This window comes from Xiphias gladius, chromosome 18, assembly GCF_016859285.1.
Source record: "Xiphias gladius isolate SHS-SW01 ecotype Sanya breed wild chromosome 18, ASM1685928v1, whole genome shotgun sequence".
Taxonomy (NCBI): domain Eukaryota; kingdom Metazoa; phylum Chordata; class Actinopteri; order Istiophoriformes; family Xiphiidae; genus Xiphias; species Xiphias gladius.
In genome coordinates this window covers 10,176,110-10,201,945 of record NC_053417.1, presented here as the reverse complement: position 1 = coordinate 10,201,945, position 25,836 = coordinate 10,176,110, and positions in this window count along the sequence as shown.

Genomic DNA, 25,836 nt, shown 5'->3' with positions numbered 1-25,836 from the left:
TTTAAAACTTCTCTGACAGCATCAGCCTGCATATATGTACTGTATGTGTGTTTTCACTTGACCTCTAAATTTTAAATTTTGCACTTTCGCTGAAAAGATTTCAGCATGTGTTTGTATTGTTTGTGTGTGTGTGTGTGTGTGTGTGTGTATGTGTGTGGAGGTGGCCCAGAGGCAGGCCATATTCGATTATTAATGCACAGAGTGAGTATCACAGAGCTTTCACAGTCATTATGTCATGGTCAAAAATAAACCGCCCTGGTTTCTGGAGGTATCTGTGTGTCATTATGGATCATAGTGCTTGTGAGGGCTGCACGTTGACCCTGGTGAAACCGGAAGAGTGTGATTTCTTAACTGCTGCATGTCCTCCTGGGTAACCTATTCTTTAAAAGGTATCAGGTTGAATAAACTAGCAGCATAAAAAGATAAAATCTGGGCTGAAAAGAAAAAAGTAGTGGGCACAAGACAGAATGAACAATACAGGAGTCTGCAGTCATGCTACAGTCACATGAACATGCTAACATGACCACAATGGAATTGCTAACAATCTGCTTAACATTCTGATGTTAAGCAGGTGTGATGTTTACCACGCTCACCGTCACTAAATACAAAGGAAATGTGAGGCTAATATCACTAGTATTGCAGGTATATGGTCATAAATCAAAGTATTGGACAAATAACAGCTTTGATCTGATGGCGCTGGAGGAAAAGCTATCACAGTTCATCCTGAGGGGGACGATGAATGTCTCAAAAACTCTTGTTATTTTTAAGTATTTATGGTCAAAGGTCAAAACTGTTGCCCAATGCCACAGGGAATCGGTAAACAGCAACAGCAACAAGAAAACCCTCTTTCTGTTCAGATTTTCATTGTATAAATCATAAGGGCAGAAAACAGTGGTGTCTGATTAACTGTGGATTACTATCCTCAAAAATGATTTCATCTCTGGAGGCTGCTTCCGTGCTGCAGTACATTTCTAATTGTTCTGGACACGGTTATGTTTGAGGATCAAGGATGAACACCCACTGAGCCAGTGAACCTCACTTCCTCAGCTGTACACTTCACCTACCTGATTGGTTTTGAGAACCAAAGAGGCTTTGTAAAATAAAAGATACAAAGTGCTTCACAGTATTGAACACAAGAATTTAACTTACTGACTTAAGCACACATGCTAATATACAAAACCCATATATCTCATATAGTGTATATGTCTATATGTGGGTGAATTATAGTAGCTCTCAGAGCAGATGGGAGTGTGAGGTGCTGACTGAATATGAAAAAGAAACTGTAACTAGAGGAAAACACTGTTACGAGAGTAACGCATGCATTAGAGCAGCTGTGTGACTTACATACGAGGAAGGATCTTAACCTCACCTGTACTGGTAAGATTGATGCAGTCTATTTACTTTATCATGTACTTTAAGTGTGTCTAATTTAGTAACTTGCTATCACATTGGCCTGTATGTTTCTTAAAATGGCACAGGCTATATATGGTCTACAGTACATGGCCACGAGCGTGCATACAAATTGCACATCTCTACACAGTTTGTCTGATGATGTCTCACAATGTACTTACATTAGGGCTGTAGCCTTTAAAATTTTCCCCTTTACATTTGTGATGCTTATTTCCTTTTTAACTTGTTTTTATAATAAAATGCCTGTTTTGCACATCTATAGCATAGCATATTATTTAGTTATATGATGGTCTAAACATTTATAGTTTTGCAGATGGAAATTCAGCCTTTGTGTGTGTTAGACATATATAATGTGCCTTGCTTACTATCTCTGTTAAAGTAAACTTTAAACTTTTAAATGTATACAGCCCTTTGAGGTAATGTCTGCCTATCACAGCATAGTTGATGAATATCAAGCGACACACCAAGGTCAAGGTCCAACTTTACAGTTGATATTACACTGACTTTGTGCTCTCATAGCCTTCTAAGAAAATATGAGGTTCCTAGACTTTAGACTTGCTTCATATATGTAACACAGAGGAACAGAATTAATTTTTCTATTTTTCAGGGAAATTCTACTGTGGTTCGTGACTTTTTGACTGGATTCAAAGGCTTGAAGTTAGAGCCCTTTTTTTTATTCAGCTGAATACATTTAGTTTGTGCAGAGTAAAGAGTATGTATGGTGAGAGGATCTTCACATACGCCGTTGTGGAGAGAGCCCGCGTTAAAGCCTGCTCTAGAGAAGGTGATGGTCGGCCTGCGTGTCAAAGGCAAGGTCATCTAGAGAACACGAAGAATGTGAAACTCTACAACTGTAGCCTTGTGCAAAAGACAAGGAGCCGGAAATAATGGAATTCTGTAACAAAGGAACAAGATACAACCACTGCATTTAGCCTCTCTGGAGAGTGAGGCTAAAACCAACGTGTCTGAGGAACAGGGCATGGCCATGCAAAAAGTGGAGGTTTGCATTTCAATCGGCTCAGTTTAACTTCATGTAGGATGTGAAAGTCAAACCACATGAAGTACACTGTGCAATGCTACACTCTTAATACTGAGTAATATTTACAAATGTTGAGAAAGTGACACAGTTAAAAAAATTTAAGTTTCTCTTCCACTCAGAAATGTGTTTTGCTTATTGGTGAATAAGTTTGAAAAAATTTACATGAATTTTTGAGCTTCATTGTGAGGGATGATGTATGTGCAGAGTTGATACTACAAGGCTGTTTTCAAATTAATCTACTGATGGGGTAGAGTTGAAAGTACTGGTGTAGGGCATTCAAACAGTGTCCTATTTATGTCTGATGACCGTAAAACGTTTGTGAAGGAAACATTTTGAATCATTGATTCTTTCGTTGATTTATAATGGCGTACATACACACATCCAATTAAAAAGGCACAAAAATTAGTGACTTGAAAACTTTTTTTCAATCTGTGTTAAAGCCCGTTTGAGCACGGAGGGCCAGTCTCTCCTGCACCCAGCAATGTTTCTGTGAAAAGCGACAGGTCCAAGGGCGAACCTCTCAACTTCAGTAAAGGAGATCTGGGGTAACTGGAAATGTTGGGGCTCTGGTATAGTGAGATTTGAAATCAAAGATAAAATAAACTGTAAATTACATCTTGACGCACGAAAATAATGTTGAAGATGGCAAAATATTGAAGGAGCTATTTGTAAGTTTTGCTATTGCTGCATAGCCAACGTTAGCATTAACAGCTGTTTATTTACCAGCGTTGAAGAAATGTTGCGAGTTCAGCATCAAACTTCATTCCTTAACTCACCAACGGCTGTATCCAACGGTGGAAAGCAACGCATGTTAACTCTCGTTTTGCTTCTATTTCTGTCACTTCTTTTTTTGTACTTAAATTAGCATGCTAACCAGCTGGCCCAGGGCTGTCTGGCCTGTCTCATCACTTTCGAATAGCAAGTCACTCTAGCAAGAAGCGCTGCTCAGAGGGGGTATTGTCTGAGGCTCACTTGTATTGTAAGCTCTTGGTAAGCGACCATCATCAACACCTGCTCCCGGCAAGAAACCATGTTAGGCGACAGAGAAAACTTACAAATAGCACCTTTTAAGGTTTGACCCTGTAAAAACTTTTTAAAAATCTGTGTTAAAGCCCGCTTGAGCACGAAGCACCAGTCTCTCCTGCACCCAGCAAAGTTTCTTTGAAAAGTGACAAATCCAAGAGCGGAACTCTTAACCTCAGTAAAGGAGCTCAGGGGTAAGATCATTTTGGTAATGATTGGGCTATGATACATTAAAGATTTGGAATCAAAGATAAAATAAACTGTAAATTACATCTTGAAGCTCAAAAATAATGTTGAAGATGTTAAAAATGGTTTGACACTGTAAAAACATTTTTACAATCTGTGTTAAAAGGTGGCTTGAGAAAGAAAGAACGGTCTCTCCTGCACCCAGCAATGTTTCTGTGAAAAGTGACAGGTGCAAGGACAAACCTCTCAACATCAAGACTGAGCTAGATAAAACTAAGACAAATGGGGTCCACAAAAGACTGACATGGAATTCTATGAGATAAAAGCTATCAAAAACCAGGAAGATGAACAAAAACCTATAAAAAGCTACAATTAAATATTTAATATTTCAAAGAAAAACGAAGTGCAAACAATGGTAATGAAGGGAGTGACTGGTATGGGTAAAACATTTCAAACAAGGTTGTTCATGGCTGACTGGGCAAAAGGAAAATCCAACAAAGACATAGACTTGATGGTGTCGTTTCATTTCAGTGAGCTGAATTCAAGGGAGACAAAGTTCAAAGCATGGAAGATCTGCTTAATCATTTCTTCAACGATATCAAACAACGAGGGGTTCCCATCTACGACAAGTATAAAGCAGCTTTTGTCCGTGATGGCCTGGAAGAATGTCAATTTCCTCTTGACTTTGAAAAGAACAAGGTCCTGACTGATATAAAAGAGCAAGGCTCCATGGGTGTGCTGCTAACGAACCTCATCAAGGGAATTTTGCTTCCCTCTGCTCATCTCTGGATCATCTCTCAACCTTCAGCAGCTACCAAGATTCCTTCTCAATATATTCAGAAAGTGACAGAATGTGAAGGTAAGAAACTAGGACATTTTCATAGCTCATATTATATTATGTGATCTGTATGTGTCCTTCTTGTTATATTGAGAAATTTAATTTTAATCAGAAAATACTGAGAATACAAAAGTTGATATAATATGCTGAACATTGTTCTGTTTATTCAGAAACCTTGAAGCGCCACCAGCAGCTGGTATCAAACCTGAGGAAAAGATTTCTCAGGGAAAAGACTGAAGTTGAAGACATCACTCATCCAAACCAGAAAAAACACAGAACACATAATTCTAAAAGACAGTGGTTTATGGCAGCTTTTTATGTCTCTCACACATTCAATAACAAGGTTAAAATCTGCTTACCAAACCCCCCTTAGTGGTTGCAGACTTGCCTGCATCCGACTTCTACATGACACTAGTGGACAAGGCCAAAATGGAGACTGGGATTTGTTTATTCGCTTCCTGCTTGGTCTTTCTCTGGGGACTAATCAAAATCTACTGAAAGAGCTGCTGAAAAAGACAATAACACAGAGACAATCAAGGAAACAATTCTTCAATCTTTTCCACTGTTTGAACGAGCTGAATGACCACTCTCCTGTGAAAGAAGTCAAAATGTACCTGCAGCCAGAAACGCTGACATTTGAAAATTTCTCCGCCTCCCAGTGGTCAGCTGTGACTTATGTGTTGCTGATGTCAGATGTGAAACTTGATGTGTTTGATCTGAAAAAGCACCTGAAATCAGAGAAAGTTCTTCTGGGAATTTGCCGGTGGTCAAAGTCTCCAAAGCTACTTTGTAAGTACTTTAAGAAGCGAGTTATCTTGCTATACACTGTATGCAAGATCTAAATCTATTTATTTCAGCATTCCTAGGGGAACCCTGTTGATAACAATAATCTATCATAAGGTGTGCTGTGGATATCAGGCTCTGCTCTCATAAATCTCTTAAGCCCTCTGACAGGTGGCACTGTTCTCTAATCCTGACAAAAGTTACCTTTAAATGCCTTAGAGTCCTACCCTTTGCCTAAGCATAGAACAGGTACTTAGCTGCTTAACCACACCTTATATCTACACTGTATCTGCTTATGTTAACCTATGTTGGCCCACCCCACTGGCTTGATGAGCAATTTCATCTGAGAGCCATTGGTTGCTCAGTGCTTATATATCTAGTTCTACTGTTTTACAAAAAGACCCTGATTAGCAACCCCTCTGGTATCAAAGGTTTTCCATACATGAGGCTTGTCCCTTGACATACTATAATTTACAAAGAGATCATCAGGTGGATACCGTCTCAACATGTTGTTTCATTGAGTTGGACCCATGACACAGAATGGGCATAGCAGTGTTCCAGTATCCCAGAACCACCTCCCCCTTTACTTGCTTTTACATTCTTAACACTGTTCTCTGAAGAAAGCTACCAATGTCTGGTTAACATCAGTTTCAGTGATATGCAACTAACCACCTCCTTTACTTTGTAGTTTACTTTTGTTTGCTTTGTTTTCACAAACAGGACACAAGTTTAAGCACTTATTTACACACATTCAACTGCAGCTGTCTTGATAATTCATGCAAATTCAGTGACCGAATTTTGAAGAAATATGTTTTTTCAAATTGTGTAAACACAGTCTGTCATCAAGAAAACCCTCCAAAAGATTTTTAAATTTGGGATGTGATAAACAGAAAGAGAAACTTGCAAAATCATTTGTGTGTGTGTGTGTGTGTGTGTGTGTGTGTGTGTGTGTGTGTGTGTGTGTGTGTATGTGTGAGGTTTGTAGGCGGTCAGGTTGTCAGGTGACAGAGAAAGGCTGCTCTGCCCTAGCCTCAGCTCTCAAGTCCAACAAGGCTTCCCACCTGAAACAGCTCGATCTGACTTACAATCACGCAAGAGACAATGGGAAGAAGATGCTCTGTGCTATAACTGAGGATCCAAATATGAAGCTGAAGACACTGTGGTATGTTAGGATGTGTTTATATCTGTACATTTGTAATGATGTAGCTGGTTCTCCTGGAACAGGTTATAATGAAACTAGATCTACACTAAAGCTACACTAAGATCTAATAGAAATGGAAATTATGAATCACTCTGCTGGTTCGATTCATTATGTTTATGTTCAGTCCAGGTCAGTTCAAAGATTCATACTCACTGACTAGTTCATTAAGCTAACTTAAGTGGTTACATCTCTGTTAAAATGCACTTCAATACACAAACAGTGAGTGAATGCATCACTGTTTATACGGTCCAACAATCAGCACTGATTCAGACTGTCTTCAGTTCAGCAATACATTCAGTCTGCGGCTAATCCAAGTTTTCATGTGCAATTCAATACAAAACTAGCCCATACAAGTAATGTGCATTAGGTTGATAGCTCAGCAAACTATTATTATATGTTTTCAGATTATGATTGTTTCTGTGGCTTTCACTGGCTTCTAATGTGCTTTTATACTGTGGCCCTGAGGTGAATAACACAGCACAAAAAAAAAAAGCACACCCACAAAAAAAATCATTTCACAAAATGGAAAATGTTGGCACAACAATTCTTGTTCGTGGTTGGACAAAACCCAAGTCAGTTCAGAGTTTAATCAAAACTGGTCAGCGATACTACATGGAAATAAGCTCCAATGGATGAGCTGACTGGCAACGGATGTATAGGTGGACGCTACTGGGCTAATTGTTTACACCTATGTCTTGACACATGTGAGAGGTCATTGTCATTTCCTGTTTCCTCTTTCTCAATGCGCACTCCTCGGCAATATCTTTGTGTGGAGTTTGATAGGATGGAATAAGATATTGAAATTGTAAGGAGACATTTCATTGAAGGATATTCAGGGGATTTCATTCTTGATATACTTTCCAGTTATCAAGAAACAGGTTTTTGCCAGGTTTTTGGCATAGAAACAGCTGTGATGCGCATTTTGCTGCCAAAATGCGCATCACAGCTGAACTGCCAAACAGTTCACAATGACTACTACCAGATACTTGGCCATTATATGTGGTTTAACAGTAACCCCCCCCCCCCCCAAAGGATTGTATTGTTGAAAAGTTGAAAATTCCTGTTTGTGATTATACTTCTATTTTGAATTTGTACAGTTTGGACATGGTGGAGAGCATCGGTTAAAGCCAGGACTGAAGAAATGTAAGTCTTTTTCTGGAAGTTTTTTCCAATATTTTTTTACTTCAGTATATATCCTGGAACACAAAGCTGATGTCTGATCATTTTGAAATGAGGGTCAGATAATATCCCTTTGTCACCAAAATTCACTGGTAGAACAGGTTGTAATAATGTACACTTTTTAGCTGGAGACATCTGTGACTTTTTTCAAAAATTGTTGCTCATTTTTTTCTTATAATATGTCGAGTTTTAAATCAAATTCAAAACTACAAATTACCTACTCTTCTTTATATGTCATCTTGAATAGTTTTTAATATTTGTAGTCTTTGGCCTACGATGCAATGAGACGTCCTGGAGTCTGCTCTGCTCGAAGTCCAAATACACTGCCATACATGGAAAAACATCCAGACATACTCAGCTGCCCCCTTGTCAAAAAATAGCAGTGTTTCTGGATTGGAATGGTGGTACTCTGAGTCATTCACAAAACCCCTCTCCCCAGCCTTCTGGTTTAAGAGGGACTCTGTGACTTTGTGTGAGATAGACTGAACACCTCTGTGGTGGGAAAAAGTGATGCTCTACTTGATATCAATACCAATACCATGATGTGAAATATTACTATGCTGTGCTGTTTTTCTTTACTTTTTCATACTGTAAGTCAGATTTAACATTGCAAAAAGAAGAAATGAAGTGATAACACTGACGTGTTGTTAATAATGTGATTAATTAAGAAAACAAATACAGACAGTCGTAAATCTTTGAAATATCAAACTGTTAAATGTCAAAGTGTCTTTTTAATCTAAAACATTTACATCATTGTCAATGTTTTGTTTTTTTCTACTAAAGGTTCAAGGAAATTCGTTGCTTCAACAGTTCAATGTATTTCATGTCTGGATATGTAAAAGTGGGTTGGACTGTCATAAAAATAGAAAGTGTCATAGAAGAACTAACCCACAGTCTGTTTGTACAGAACCACTGTACTGCAGCATTAATTAGTAATTTAATGTTGGACATGGATGCCAGGGGGATTTCATTTTGTTCACTTTTTATGCACTCACTGGTACACATAAAAATACTATGAAAAATATACTAAAGGTTGAAATATGCTGACTAATGAGATTCTGCTTCATAGAGAAAAAGTTGTTTTCTCCAATTTATATTGTTATACCTGTAAAATGCCTTGATCGAATAAATAACACTTCTTTTATTGAACTGAACTTACCTGTATGTGTGTGCAGTATATACACTGATACATCTATGTATGTATATACATAAATTATATATAGTATATTCTTTGTAATTTGTGAATGTTTTTTTTTCTCTTTTCCTTCATTGTTATTACTGAAGTCTCTTCTTCTTATTCTACTTTATTCTATTTTGTTACCTATTGATTATTATTCTATTGCAATTAAATTTTGTTGTCTTCTTTACAGTGTTCTGTGTGTGCAGGATTGGAGGGACAAGTCATACGACCACGTTGGAAGGCAAAATGTTTACAGGTGTTTGAAAAGGTCACACTTTAAGTAGAAGTGAAAAGCCTGCCCCATGACGAAATATTGTTTAAATTTGCAGACACTTGTCTGTCCTAGAAGACATTCATAGTGTTGCATGAGTTTGTACACATGAAAAATAGCAGAATAAATAAAGAATAAACAATAAAAAAAATCTCTGTCTCCTACTTTCTGCCACCTCCCCTAGTTTCTATCTTTCATTAACTCTCTCTGTCCTCACTTGTGTAGGTCCATCGCTTGTCCAGTTCCTCTGTTCCTTCATTCATGTCTCTCTCTCTCCCTCTGTATTTCTTTCATCTTCCTTCTGTACTCCTTTTCTCGGTCTCTCTGTCTTTCTCAGAACATAATTACGGTCAAGCAGATGTCAGACACGATGTATTCACCTTTGATCCCTCTGGATCCAAACAGAAGTGGTATGGGTTATTTTGTACTTTGTTACGTAGAGAGGAAGCCTGGTCAATGGAGAGAAATACATGGGGGAGTGAATACAGATGCAGTATTGCAGTATTCAGGCTCCAGATCCGACACACACACACACACACACACACACACACACACACACACACACACACACACACACACACACACACACACACACACACACACACACACACACACAAACACACAGACACACACATTAAAGTACAGTGATGTACCTTAATGTGTGATATGTATTTAGACTGACAGATACAGTTGCAGTCAAGATGGTTGAGCGTGATCGGAGACAATATAATCATTTACGCCTTTACACTGTGAAGAGAAGAGGAAGACAGAAACAAGACAAAATACTTATACTTTTTACATTTCCAAAATGATATTTTATATGGCCCCTTATGAATGTATTTTTTCCGTAGGTTTACTGGTCCTTTCCAAAGTTTCCTAAGCTTTTTAATCTGCAAATCAACCTACTACATTTGATTGTATCCAGTCCATTTTCATCTGCAAGACTGCTATGATTACACAACATAAGTAATGATTTTGACATCAGTTTCCTTAGAATAATTCAGGATCCAATTTAGCCTTCCCACGGCTAAGTCTCCAAACCAAACACTGAAGAACGAAATGTAAAATATCCTGAACATTATTTAATCATGTCAGCTGGAATAAGAAACTCTTGTTCTTGCCCTGGGGCCGTAATAGGCACAGGACCGACACATATTTTCAAATTACTGATTACAAAAGCAGAAAGAATTCATAATGCCACTAGCAAATGCTTCTTCTCAATACAAACAGGAACACATGCACACGCAGAGTTTTAACCGTTCATCGAACACTTAATATGAATGCCACATTTGATGTATTCATGTCTGTCTTTCACAGCCCATCCTATGTGCATGCTGGCATGGGTGTGCGCATCTGAATGTAGGTGGTAATGAATTACACCCATGGCAGACTGGCCTGAATGAAAGCTGGGGCGAGAGAACGAGCAAAGGGAGGGAAACACTGAGAACTGAAAGGAAACGTATAGGACAATGTAGCTACCAGCAGTCTGAAGGCCTCTTTGCACAAGCTGCGTCATTGTTTGTATAGACTTAATTCTTGACCAAAACTTTGAAGAGGCTGAAAAACTCACAATTAAACGTTCAGTTCTGGGTCTACATCACAGACCCCATAACAACAAGAGACGCGTTCGATTCATCCAGGACCTTTCCTGTTTCTGCTTCTTTCACTCCGTATCATTGATCTGCCGCTGCTAATTGACAACACATTTGGAGCGCCTCACACTCTTTCTGTCTCACTCTGCCTCTGTCTCTGAAGATTTGTTTTGATTAGAGAGCTGCCTAAGCAAGCTTTGAGTTGAATGAATGAGTGTTTGTGTGGGTTTGCTGAATGGAGACAAGGGACTTTGTGTGCCTCTGTGAATGTCACTGCTTTTGAACTGAAAAACTTAGTTTCCTCCAGCACCGATCAAAAATGTTTTTAAATCTAATTTTCAACGCCCCACTTTCTTTATTAAATGGTTCTTTTAGTAATTTAGATCTTACAGCCAATGGAGCAGATTAATCATGTTTGGCTGAATTCACAGAAAGTAGTTTTGGTTACTTTGGTTACATGCATTAAACACACTCACACACATAAAGATCTCGGGGGTTTCTTATATATTTCTCATACCAAGAACTCTGATCCAAAAGTGCTCAATTAGCTGTCTTATTCCAACACAAGAAGAATCTCTCTAAAAAAAAAAAAAAAAAAAATCAGACATGAGAGCAGCAGGACCTGACTGAAATGGATGCCAGTCCAGATGTACTTTCTCATTATCCAGCTCTAATTCAGTTGGGAAAACCTCACATTAAAATCCCATTGGCTGTTAATTGGTACATTAATGTATTTTCTTTCTTTGTTAGCTAAAAAAATAAAGGTCTCTAATATCCTAAAAACTGCTCACCAGTGCAGCTGCGAATGAAAACTCAAGGCACAAGCCTTCATGAGTTTGACTAATTAATTTTTGAGGTTTATATCACTTTATGTCACTTTATCATCAATCATGACACAAGGCACTGCAACTTTCACTGAACCAGGATGAATGCATAATTAACAGGTGGCATACAGCATCAGCGAATGGACTTCAGTGACGGCCAATAAAAGTAGTTCCTCTCATCCCCTTGATAGCATCAGACATTTGAACGAGCCAGGAGAACCAACCAGACCGGCCTTTCTGAAGACGACTGAAAACATAGGGTCATAGGGCACAAATATGCAGCACCCCTTATTTGAATATACAGCTGATTTATCATAACAACAGGTACTAAATCTACAGAAAGAGTGAGGAATTTTTACATCCTAAAAGCAGTTGTGGATGACATTCACCCAATAATCTAACCAAGCAGAGACTCTGTCTTGATGGAACCTTTTTTTTTTAACAAATTTGTGCGTGCATGTCTGCCAATTTAAAACAATGGAAAATGCTCTTTGTGCTTGTGTTTGCGGCAAGACGTGGTCTGAGCAGACTGAAATTCATGTCATGCCAAAACAAGTACCAACATTACACTCGGTTGTACCACATTGACCCCTGGTGCAATCACATTTGTTTGGAGCCACAAGACTGCTACTGAGGCATAAGTGTAAAAAAATGGACTGTGGTCACAAACAGCAATATGACTGTGTCAGCAATGCCGTCTTCTTTCCACAAATATGTGAGTTGAGACTAAAGAGTGCACAAATACAATATGGAGGCTGACTAAAGTTTTAGATTCAGTTCCCAGTTTCTGTCAGGTCCAGCAGTGAAGAAAATGTTCAGATTCTTTACCTAAATAAAAATTAACAAGACTGTAATATAAGAATACTCCATTACAGGTGAAAGTCCTGGATCTAAAACTGAGTAAAAGTAAAACATAAACTGGCTCCTGTGAGTATTATACTAATATATGTTATATTTTGGGGTTAATCTTACTAATACACTAATGTGTTAGAATTATTAAACTATTGTAGCAGGCTGAGGTAGATTTCATTTTAACCATTTACACTGCTGGGTCACAGCTTCATATCTCATATGCTTATTATATGTTTTATACGTAAAATCTTAAGTATGTGAGCCATATGTTTGTTTAAGTCACACTTGAGAGAACACGGCAGGCAGTAAAGCAGGATTTTTGAAAAATGTGTGCGGACCTCCCTGTGTTTTTACACCCACTAGTGCAATATGAGGTAATGACTGAGGAGGCACTGTTTTCCAGAAAGTAGCAGCTTTCCAGGAAGTTCAAGTGCTGATTTTTCAGGACCATCTACCACAATGTGCCAAACCCCTGCTCTTATCCTAACCCTAACCTGAGCCGAAATCTTAGTCCTACCCTAAACCTAACCTTAACCTTAAAACTAAACCTTAACCGTCAAACAACCCTATATAGAAGTAAGGACTGTCCGAAATGTCCTTGCTTTTCAAAGATGTCTTCACCTCACTGAAGGCCTAAAACTTGGTCCTCACAGGATACAAGTGCAAGAGCAGCATGCACACACACAAGGACAGACACACAGATCTGAAACTTGTCTTTATGACAGTGATTTACTGTCCTCAACAGCTGACTTTCTCTTCGTGACATCGCTCTCCTACACCCTTTCCAGTCAAAACTAAATATTTAAACTTTAACGTCTCTCTTGATATTAACCTGAATGTTCACTCAGAACGGTGATTTGTGACTTTACTGTCTGTTCTGGTGCGTCCTTTTTACCAGGCCCCAATGTGAACCCCATTCCCCAGCAGGGTCAACTATGTGAAATGCGCATGATTTACATCGCCTGACACATCAGAACTGGTTTAACAGTTCAAAAGGAGGCTGTAATGGCCCTGTGATTTAGTAAGCCGCAGTACAGCGAGAGCAACTCAAGTATTTAAAATATTTCAACCGTGGCATTGTGTGGATGAATGAAAATCAGGGCTTTCGGCACCTTTCACTTCCACCACTTCATACCTCTGCCCTGCAGCCTGGAAAGACAAAACGAATTAGGCTCTGATAGCTGCAGCTTTGCAGGTATCACATGTTTGTATATATATGTGTATATGTGAGTGTGTGTGTAGCTCTAGGGTCCAAAGCGTTATGCCACCTAATACTTTGGCTAACAGAAGTAACATATTGTGAGTTTGCCTGTGTCTGTGTGAGTTGTATTAGCACTTTTTGTACATGTGAGCTGTGTGTGTGTGTGTCTGTATTCCAGCTGTCATTCAATCCGTCCATCCTCAGGTTGCTCCGCTCCCACCCTGTGCGTCCACTCTGCCTCTCATGGACCAATCACATTCCACATTCCTCCACCTTCCCAGGATCCTCGGGACCCAGGGTGCATGGCTGCAGGGCGTCACCATGGCACTGGGGTGATGAGGTCACCCCCCCTTTGGTATTTCAGTGATCAGATGAGAGCTGATGGGGTAAAATAGGGAGGATAAGAGAGAGAGAAAGAGAGAGGGAGGGAGGAGGAGCAGTAAGACGATCTCCACTGACACATTTATGTCTTATTTGAGAGTCCACACATGCACGTTTATACTTCTATAATTATGAGAACCCTCATGGACATAATGCGTTTCCTAAGATAATGCCTGTCTTTGGGTTACTGAGGCGAGACTTTTTTACTTATTCACGCTGAGGGTCTTAGGACAGAAGGTGTTTTACTGTGAGTGCAGTAATGTCATTTTTGGTATTCACTAAAGAAGAATTACATCACTGCCACTGTGTTTTCAATATCCTGTTGAACTGTAGTGGAAATGATGTCAGGCTTAAACCTGCGAGACTTAAACGGAATAAGGGATTGTGAGGGAAATGTGAACAGACTTTTTGTTAAATGTCTTGCAGCTTTAACATTGTTTTTAAACTTTTATCTTTCAGTTCATCTAAATTCCCCATTCTTGTTTAAATTAGATACAATTTAAAGGTGCTGTGTTTGTTCTTTAACACATTTGATTTTCCCTTTATTTAACCCAGTAAAAATCTTGTTGAAATCCAATACTTTATACTTCTCACTCCATCCATCCATCCATCCATCCATCCATCCATTTTCCAACACCTATCCGGATCCGGTTTGCAGCAGCTGGCGACGCGAGATGGCCTCTCTCTCCAGCTATATTATACAGCTCCATCTGAAGGATGCTGAGGGGGCTCCCAGGCCTCCAGTGTCCTCTGGGCTTGCCCCATTGTTTTATGGCCACAGGTAGCCATTCAGGGGTCATCCCGATCAGATGCTGAAGCACCTCAACTGGTTTATTTTTTAATCCACAAGAGCAGCAACTCTACTCTGTGCACCCTCCAGATACCCAAGCTCCTCACTCTGTCTCTACACGTTGCTAACTATTTTTTGGGTTGAAGCCCTGGTCCTCTTCTTGTTCTATCCGATTCTGCTGAAAGTATCTAGTCTTGGATATCTGTATTTACTTATTTATCTCCCGTCAGACTCTATTGAAGCCTGGCTGTATCAGTGTGTTGTATCACACATATTTAATGTCTATAAAGATAAACTGTGATGGATTCATAATACGGCTGCATCTGCTTCTCTCAACTCTCTCATTATCTCTCTTCTTCTCGTTTGTATTTTTTCCCCCCGCATCCTGTTTTTCCCTGTAGATTTATAACAGAGATTATCACAGAGCCAACATATGTTTCCATGTATCGGCTCCCCCTTTCATGTGAAGCACATGCTAAGAACATGCAGCAGTGACCTTTTATTTATGATCCACCATCGGCCTGTTTTTTCTCTCTCTCTCTCTCGCTTGACACACGCACAAATTCACACACACAAACACACACACAAACACACACACACACTTGCTGAGAAACAGAGTGCAGACATTCAAGATGGAGATGAGAGCCGAAGAGTGCTGAGGGATATATGATCAGGTCTGTCACAGCAAATCCAGGCATAAAAACAGTGTTACAGACACACACACATTCATACTATTGCATGTGTGGGAAAGAGCAAATACGCAATATGTGGTGTTGTTACGTAAATGGGACCACACCAAAAATTCAGAAATGCTCTTAGTAGCAAGAAAATGAGAAACTATTTCCAAAACTGTCACTTAAATACATTTTTCAAAAATATCAGTGTTTTTTGTGTGACATTTGAACACTAAGCTTTATGAATATAAAATATCTGATGAAATAGATGACACTGACATTTTGCAAAAGTAAAACTCCTATTTGCATGTTAGGCCTTTTTCCTTAAAAAAAACAACAATAAACTAAGGAATTGTTTTTTTTAAAGTTGCTCACCTTACAGGAAGCCGCTGAACTAACAAGTACAATCATAAACAAACAGAACAAACAGAAATAGGTGAAGGAACCCACAGTTTGTGTGCCCTGATGAGATCCGCAGTGTATAGGTAAACGTAAGAAGAAACAATGATGACTCTCAGGGACATTGTATTTTGGGAGCAAGGATATGATGAATCTTTACATGCATAGAGCAGTGTCAAAATGTCATATTTATGTATACATTTTCTACTTAACTATTCTGTTTCCCTTTGTTGTGACTGGCTTCATTTCATTCAGATATCTCAAACACGACTTTCCACTGACAAACTGACCAACATGATTGTCTCGTGGGAAGAGATGTAGCGCACAGTTTTTGCCAAGGCCGGGAAACCCTGGAAGAGCTCACTGTAAAGTTATGTCTCCGTAACTGAGGGGAAAGGTGGTGACGGAAGGCACATGCTGCATGATTTTTCCACAGTGCAAGATCTAATCATCTTTGGACTAGGTTTAGTCTCCATTACGTTGTTGTGAACAAATTTTAGGTAAGACCAGATGTGAATATTGAGTTATAGATTTTTATGTGGAAAATTTGAACCATAATAGCCTTGAAAATTGACTGGATTAATAGTACTGTGATACTTTTGATCCTAAAGAAAGTGTTAGTCCTCTTTCCTTCTGTAAGATCAGAGGCCATCAGAAACACAGCAGATCTGGAAGTGGTGGATTAATCATCCTGCTCAAGTGTGGGACTGTTGACCACTGTTTCCCTTTTGTTTATGAATGATGTCGAGTAGTGGGTTTGCACTTATTTGCAGTATTATGTTATTATTTGTTGAAATTATGGAACTGTTATTATTCTATTCCCCAAATTCTTCATTACTCTGATGTTTTGGGGAATCTGCTTGTTTGTTGTTGGGAGGGTTGATATTTTCATACTGGTGTGTTCAGTGGAGAGACTGATCCGGGCTTCATTAGCTTGGCCCAGGGGCTGGAGTCTATGGGCATAATATTGTGTCTTTTATGTGCTGTCAAGAACTTTTTGCAGTAATTTTTTGCTCTCAAGTTAATTAGTATTGGATATCAAAACAACTTTTGGCTTTTAGTCATTATTTGATTGCATCACCATATATTTACATTACATACATAAATAACAGTATATTTGACTGCACATAGAGAGACTATATTGGGAAAGTGACCAGGGTTTTCCAAAAGAGGAGGATTATGGTAATTCCAAAGTTGTCTTAATTACATGTGGTATCTTTTAAGCTGGTAGCTAGCCACTTGTACGTCACCTGGGTTTTGTTCAGCTTCACTGTGGGGATGGGACTGTAGGAGTGCTGCATAGGATCACCGGTGCTAAACTAGGTGTTGCTTGTCAGTAAATATCTCCAATCTGTCTTGGTTTCTTTTTCCAAATGTGTTAGATACAGAAAATGTTATGTAGCTGTGGTGAACTTTGAACGCCTTGACAAAACTGGGCTGAGTAAAAGAAAGTAATACAACTAATTACTTCTACTGTTGAGTAGTTAGTAACATAAAGTGATTACCTTCTTAACAAGTAATAAGTAGTGTGAAATTGCCTGACACTGCTGGTGACATGAGGGTCTGTACCCACGCTCGAGCTTTACCCCCTTCTCTGCTCCAGTCAAACGTGATGTGTGTGATCCTGAACTGTAGTCACCCATTGTTGATTTCAAAATGAGCTACTCTCATTTGACCTGTGTCTGCCTCCAGGGACAACGATGTTCCAAGGCCAAGTCAAAACAGAGGAAGGGCAAACTTGAGTTGGTGTCAACAGCAGAATCAAACTAGTGGGCGGACAGTTCAAAAGTGGTTTCAAACCTGATATTGAAAAGTAAATTTTTAACAGAGTGGAGACCGTGCATGCTGTGATTCTGATGTAATTCTTTTGAGTTTATTTGTGTTAGCCTTTGGTTTGACATACGAGTCAAGAAAACAGAAAATATCAGAGACCAGACCAAAATAAATTTGAATGGAGACAAAGAAAAATCCACAACATCTAGATGTGGTCTTCACATGTTGGACTGGTGTCAGGGTCTCATAGTACTTATTCAGTCTCAGTTGTCTGTCTTATCTCCCCTGATATCAACCAATTTACATGACCATACATTGTAGAGTCACTGTCAGGACATACATATGTGATGTGGGCAATCAACACTTTGCACTTTGTGTGTCTTTGTTTCCTGCAGGTCACTTACATCTTAACACCTGACAATTACAGTCTTTCCTCTGAGTCTCCTCTGCTTTGCATTGAGGAGAACACCCCCCCCCCCCCCCACACACACACACACACACACACACACACACACACACACACACACACATACATACACACACATAGGGTAGTGTTGATTACTCCTGTCCAAACACAGAATGTGCGATGAGGGTCGCCTGCAGCCTGCAGGTAAAGAGTAATTGGTTCCAGATTGTGTATGTGTGTGTGTGTGTGTGTGTGTGTGTGTGTGTGTGTGTGTGTGTGTGTGTGTGTGTGTGTGTGTGTGCGTGTGTGTGTGTGTGTGTGTCTATGTGTTGGTGTCTGTGTATAACACAGTCAACACAGTTATAATGGTGGCTGATAGTGACTTGTAACTTTCTTTCGTTTTTGCTGGACCTCTACAGCAGCGCCAGCCCGATAAATGCAAATGTCTTCCTGTGACTGACTGACTGACTGACTGACTGACTGACTGACTGACTGACTGAGTGCTGAAGATTGTTGGAGTGTTGGAGTTTCCCCATTGGCCGTTGCTCTTTCAAAATGAATTGGCGAAAACAGTTTCTATTGTGTCATCATGGGGGCGTTTACCGGCAGTGTTGCCAACGTACGGTGTTCTTTCACTAGATCTGCTGACTTTTCAGACCCCTTTTTTCGACAACCTTTTGCTACGCTCCATAGAAGGGTCAGCAGTATTACCCTGTTAGTGCGAGGTCGGGCTTTCCCTCTGCAGGCAAACCTCTCTATGTGTCTCATTCAATTGAACGCACGGCAGCTGACATAGACATGAATGAAGTTCTAACTTTCTCTCTGAATGATCATTTTACAGCCGAAATCACTGCACAGCCGTCGTCTTTAACGTATGTGTATGGGGATTTGGTCAGATGACGTTTCAACAATAAAATCAGGATTTTCTGCAGTTGCAGAGCAGCAGCTTGGAAATGGCTTAGAAGAGACTGCTGGTTAACACGTAGTCTCAATGGGCCGTAATACTTGTTGCATTGTCTGACAAAAGAAAACGAGAACAGTTTTACAGAGAATTCGGCTGCATTGAATTACTGTATATGTGAGCAAAGAAAGTAGGAGAGAAGCAAACAGATAAAGGGCTGAAACCAGCTGACACTAGGCAGAATGAAAACACAACGCGATGACAACATGAATATGCCAAACCACATATTACGTTATCCAGCCATATACAGGGTTTTGACCTACTCTTGTTTTTAATACCCCCTAACTTCTATCCCTAATTTTTCTCTACATACTTTCTTCCTTTTCTTTTATCATTCTTCCCCTTCTTCTTTTGGTTCTACTTATTCTCCCATCTACCTTTTTCCCCTCATACCCTCTGTCTCTATAAATCTATTGTAGCTATCTTGCTGAGCTTTATTTGTCTTTCTTTGTACAGTCCAGTCAACTTCTGAGCCACTAACAATTGATAATACTTATTATTGTGTTATATTATTCCCTCCTTACTTTCCTTCTATATCCACACATGTGGTGCATATCTTTCCACATTATGTTACATTACAGCCACTACACTCACTTTGCTAAATGTGACCCATCATGCAATCAAACCAGAAAACCTTAACTGTGTTGATCTCATACACTGAACCATGTATTTAAATTCCAAAGCTGTCACTTAGGGAACCATATTTGACTTGACCCAGACTTAAACTGACCTTCATTCTTTCTGTTAAACTGTGACCTTCGGGCCTGTGGATACACACGTGTCAAAACAACATTTATCACCTCTGAAACGGCTGCAATTCCCTGAGCGCTGTCCTCATTTCTTTTCATCCCTCCCTTCTGCCTTCATCTGCTCTCTCCTCCCTTGTGGGTTTTTTTTCTTTTCAGCCCATTTCCACCACTTGTTCCCTCCCTTGTCTCCTTCTCCCTTCTGATCCTCTTCAACTCTTTCCTCAAACTGCCACAACAAACCATGTAATTCTAATTTTAATGTATTTAACTTGTTTTATGGGAGCATGACTTAATTTTCTGGGAGTCCCCCCCCACACACACACACAAATCTTTTGGTTGTCTGTAAGGATGTGTCTTAATGCATTAACAGATGTTTGTTTAAAAGAACTGCATAGTTAGTAATGAAAGCCACCATGGCTGAACTGAGCACTACCCACACAAAGTCCAAATTCATTATTAGGAAATCCAAAGGACACACCTGATTAATATGGATACAGATTTCAATCCAATGTCACTTTTTATTTTCAGTCCCCATCTGTTCATCTCCTCCTTTTTCCTCCCATTCTTCTTCTCCCCTCCCATCGTCTTCATTTTTTTCACTTCTCCCAGTCTTTTCTCCAACCCTCCGTTCTCCACTCTCTGCACAATCCTCTTCTTGTTTTCAATTTTACCTTTTATGTTTCCTTCTTTCTGTCTTATTCTCCCTCCTTCTCTGTTTTGTTTCACTATCCATCCATTCTCCTCCTCTGCTGTGGAAAGGTGGATCATGGGGTGATAAATCAGAAGAAGTGAAGTGGTGTGGAAGAGCAGTGTTGAGGGTCAGCGCCTTGGGAACCCTGCTTTGTATAACTCCCACTGGGACTTCCCAATTCAATATACCATCAATGGTACTCTGTCTTTTTTTGTCTCTTCGTCTCTCTCTCCTCATCCTTTGTAAGATTTCTGCTTTCTCTCTTTGGCTGATTTTGGATTTTATATTTAATGGCCTTGTGCAGAGGTCAAAGAAATGACAGCTGCAGCGTCGGCTGATGACTAGTTTCATGGAAAAGGATTGTCTGTTTAAATTCTAACGATCTGTAGGAGAAATATTTTTGTTCAGATTCACTTCATCCCAGCAAGAATTTGACAGGCAGTGAAGAGTAGGACAAGGCCAAAATCAACATCAGCTCATGTCAAGCACAAAATTTTAAGAGCAGGACATAAAGGCATTGTAAAAGTTACTGTTACTGGCTGTGCATGAGCACAAACGTGTTTGTCCCTTTTTCATACTGGTGCAAAATTTGCACATTTCCAAAGATGGTGCTCCTGATCATATAATCCTTTAGTCAGTGTCAAAATATTTTTGGGAAACTGGCTATGTTTTAGCAACTGGTAATTTCTTATAGTAAAGAGGAGTGACTCTGCTGTCACCAAACAGGACTATAAATCAACCAAACTTTTTATTAAAAATGTCAAGATACAACTTTGAAGAGATAAATGCAATACATAAATGGCAATGAAAAGGCCATCAGAAAGGGGAAAAGTTCTATGAACGTAAAATGGATTCACTGTCAAACACAATTTTTGTAAATTAGACATCTTACAGGGCACAAGTCAAATTAAAGTGACTGTGCTGCTGCTCATGTCAAGGATAATAATGACAATGCAAGATGTTCAAAGCAATGCAGACTCTGAAAGGGGAAAATAATGACAAAAACCTGCAGTTATTTAAAGGTGATTGAATGAAGTGGTGGACAAGAAGTGAAATTACTGAAAAATAGCATAAGACATGTACGGTAAATCAATAAGCCAATAAATTCTGCCTATATAACCTCTATTAATGTAATAAATAAAAGTAATAAATTGTACAAAATACAAAGTGAAAAAGTTCAGGAGGGACGCGTAGAGATTTAAATCAAAATTGACCGGCAAAAAACCCCTGGAAACAAAGAAATATGGAGCAGCAGCAGCAGGTTCATATGTCCAACATAAGTTCTCTGCCTCTTGGGGCGTAATTCAGCTAAGCTAATCACTGATTCGATATCCAGGACTTAAATCCCACACAACAGTTTCCAAACCTTTTTACAAATTTCCCCCCCAGGACAGACCAGCATACCCAGGGAAGGATCATTATGTTTCTGAAGTTGTGATTAAAGTTAAAAATGTTCAAACATTCATTGCAAATCACTTCCATTCACTGTCTGAAACACCTGCAGGCTTAAGGGAGCAGTGGGTGCTGTAGACGGTTTGTTTATGAATGAGAGTGTGTGGGTGTGGCGTATACAGTACAGTATATGCCTGCTAGGTACAGTGGTCGGTCAGGTATTTCCATTTAAGACTAAGGAAAGGGAAAACATACAGAGTCTGATTCTTATGTGCAGGACAGTGATGGAAAGATTACGGTGAATAGCGTTTCTGTTTTTGTGTAAATTTAGAACCTCAGTAGAATCTACCGGGCTTATAAAAAGAGCTGTGAGACAATCCTGCTCCTCTTGAACACAAATAAACACTCGGGGAGGTTTTTGCCCTTCTGCAGTGTTGTATATATAAATGCTCATAAGAGCTTTAAGGCAAATACCAGCTGAACTCAGAAAGGCGCATACCAGCTTTGAAATTTGTTTTTCCTGGGTCTTTGGGACAGACCATTCAGCCTCTGAGAACATGAACTGCTCTCTTCCAAAGCCACAAGCCAGAGGAGAGGAGGGGAAAAAATGTCATGTCATTTAGATGTATAACCTGGAGCTGCTCTGCTGATACTAAATGGGAGACTGACTCTGGGAAACTCTTGTCTGAGCTTCAGATTCAGAGGGGATTCTGACTACAGCTGTGCTTTCGGATCGAAGATGGATCCTCAGAGAATCATCCTGTAGTCTTTCAGAGTCACCTCCTACAGAATTAATCTGTTCGCTGGGTAAATCTATAGATATGTGTTATATGTGCGTAGGTAGTGTACATAAACACTAGTGAGCTAGTGAACTAGTATTAAGAAAAACACCTGCATTATGTTATTCTCAGTGGAATGTGAGATATCCCATGGAATACGTTTGTACATGGGAGATAGTAATAAAAACTAATAATTAATGCATTAATAAAGGTGACACCAAAATATATCATACAAACTTACCAAAGAGTTGTCTAATGCTTTAATGTAGCTAATGCCAAACATTCTCATCTTCTCAAAACTACCCCAGGACAAAAACACTGACGATGATTTAACTCATTCTTCATCTGCCATTTTGAAAATTACTGAAAGAAAGCTTTAGTCCCATTTGCATTGGAAGAATCTTACTATGTTTGTGACTTAAACCTTGTTTCAAAATTAATGTGGTAATTTTCTGATGTTAAAATGCAACATTTCAGAGGACAAGATTTCAGAAGGGTAAGAACACTTATGCGTTGCCACTGAGTTTCTGTTCAACACCCAAAAACCTTAGACTGTCGAATGTTTATGTACTATAAAAATGTATGCATGATCGACTCAGATAGAATTTACTGAAGAAAACAAATCAAGCATTTACGTGTGAAATTCCCCATACATGACAGTTAGCTGTTGGGTTTTGGCAGAATTTGTATGTTCTACGCAGTTGCCCTTATCAATCTAGGCAGTGTGTGCTTCGTAATGTGAAAGTTGTTTTTAGCTGGATTTTTCCCTTTAAAGTCCAGCCATGGGAAACCTTACTGTGACAACCGACTCCCTGCTGAGCAGACAAAATCAGAGAGCTCTGCTCCAACTATAGTATGTGTGTGTTAGCATGCGCAAGAGCACGTGTGCTTTGCTGTGTATGTGTGTGTGTGTGTGTGTGTGTGTGTGTGTGTGTGTGCGCGTGCGCGCAGTTCACACACAATGGTCTGGATCATTTTTAACACGCATTCCTGCTGTGATCTGTGTATCAGCTGCAAGTTCGTACAAGAATTCAGGATGAGAATCGGTTTGGATCATCTGAGGCTACTGTGATATTCAATCTTCATAACACACAGTGGATCGGTGTCTGTATGTGTGTGCGTGGTGTGTGTTTGTAGGCTTGATGGATTGCTTCTTTGGCAGAGAGATTTGTCACTCAGCAGGGGAGCGCATGGTTAAAACACACACACTGAACAAAGTTGGGTTCAGTTCTGGATGTGATGAGAGAGAGGGGAATGAGGAGTGTATGTGCTGCAGGTTATGATGGGGCCCTCTTTAAGGATGTGTGTATGTATTCGTAACACAACCTGAATGGTTGAGTGTTTGTGAATGTATTTACTGAAAGTGTTAATTCTTGTTTTTGCTTTTGCATATGAGAATACAGTACTGCTCTGTGTGTGTGTGTGTGTGTGTGTGTGTGTGTGTGTGTGTGTGTGTGTGTGTGCGTGTGTTTGTGTGCACCTGTGTGTTTGTGGGTAAGTACATGCTTTTTTATGTTTGTGTGGACGGATTCAATCTCGAAGCTCTTGTGAGGACATTCTGGCCAGTCCTCACAGCTTTAAATGGCTGTTTGAGCAGCCTGGTCTCACCAAACGGCGTATGAATAACACTTTCCTTAAGTCATTTGGCATATTATCACTACGCATTTGTTTTGCGTGTCACTTCATGCCACATCATTTCTCTACTGATTAACCCCTAACCCTCCCCCTCCCCCTAACCCTAACTCTAACCCTAACCAAAACGGCGTTAAATGACATGAAAAAAGCCTTAAAAATGCGTAAAAAATGTCCCCGAAAGTGACATGTCTATTTAAACGCAATCCCATCAGATCAAGTTAATTGGAGGGTTAAGACTTGGTTCTAGGATTCAGGTTAGAATTCAATTTAGGTTTGGGTTAGGGTAAGGGTTAGGCATTTAGTTGTGATGGTTAAGGTTAGGGTTAAGAATGCACTATTTCAGAGAGTATCCTCATAACTATAATAAGACCAAAGTTGCTGCAAAGTTGCAGATGGACACCCGCACACTCACACATGAGAGAAAGTCTTTGGTAAGAATTTGTGCGTGTTGTGTCCATGTCAATTAAGTGGTAAAAATGGTTACCAACAAACATCTACTACTACAATTACTACTTTAGTTACATCTAAAACTGGTCAAAATCCGCCGACTGCAATCAGCCCGTTGATTTTTTTTTGGCACCAAGGCAATTGACAGTAGTTGAAAGGTATTTGTTCATTTTCACCACTGAGAAAGATCGCCATGAAGCCATATTGGGACTTACTATACATGGCAAAAGGTGAATCACATTGATGCTTTGTGTACTTTTGAGACAACTACAGGAGAGGCACTGTGTTTGTCACTGAAGTCAGCAGTCTCAGCAGGCATCACTGCTATTGTTTGCCATTGCTTCTTGTAAAGAATAAGCTTCTTTTTTTTTTCTCAGAGGATCAATTTTAAATATTCTATTTAGGTACTGTCCAAGCAGTTAGACAAGCTGCAGTTAACAGGCTGTTAGTCTGTCCGCTGTTACTCATGGCATGACAAACCACGAGTGTAAGTGCTTTTGTGGGCAAATGTTTCTGAAACCTTTCATTTGGATTTGAAAGGAGATTTTTGCTCACAAAAGGCTGGTGACCACTGTCCTGAAATAATAATAAGAAAGACTTAATTAGGAAAAATCTTATAGATACTCTCATAAACTCAGATTCAACTCATAAATCTCCTCTGTGGATTGAATTGCACACATCTCTGAAGTTAGGATGTGATGTTAGATATAATAAAGAAATCAGATAAAGGACTGACTGGCTTCCACAATTTATCTTACCCCAGACTCGATTAAGATAAATTTAAAATGAAGAGAGGCCAGTGTGGAAAATAAGGATAACGTTCACCAAATCTGCAGAAATTCTTGATTAAACACGTGTGTGTGAATTTCTCTGTCTTTTTGTGTTTGTATAGGATTGCAGTTGTAATGATGGGTCTGATTATCATTCCTCTAAAGCTGGGGATTACCCCCGCTGACCCCAAAGTGAAGACACATCCATTATGGAAAAGAAGCACACATTTGTAGATCTGGGGAAGTTTCTGGAAGTTTTATGTAGAGTCAACCTGTGGTTCAACTCTGAAGTCAATCCAGAGGTATAAACACTCTTAAATCATCACATGATCTCATCGGCCCATATAGACACACACACAAACATGAAGAAATGCACAACGCCCACAGAGATGTGAATGCAATGGGGAGAA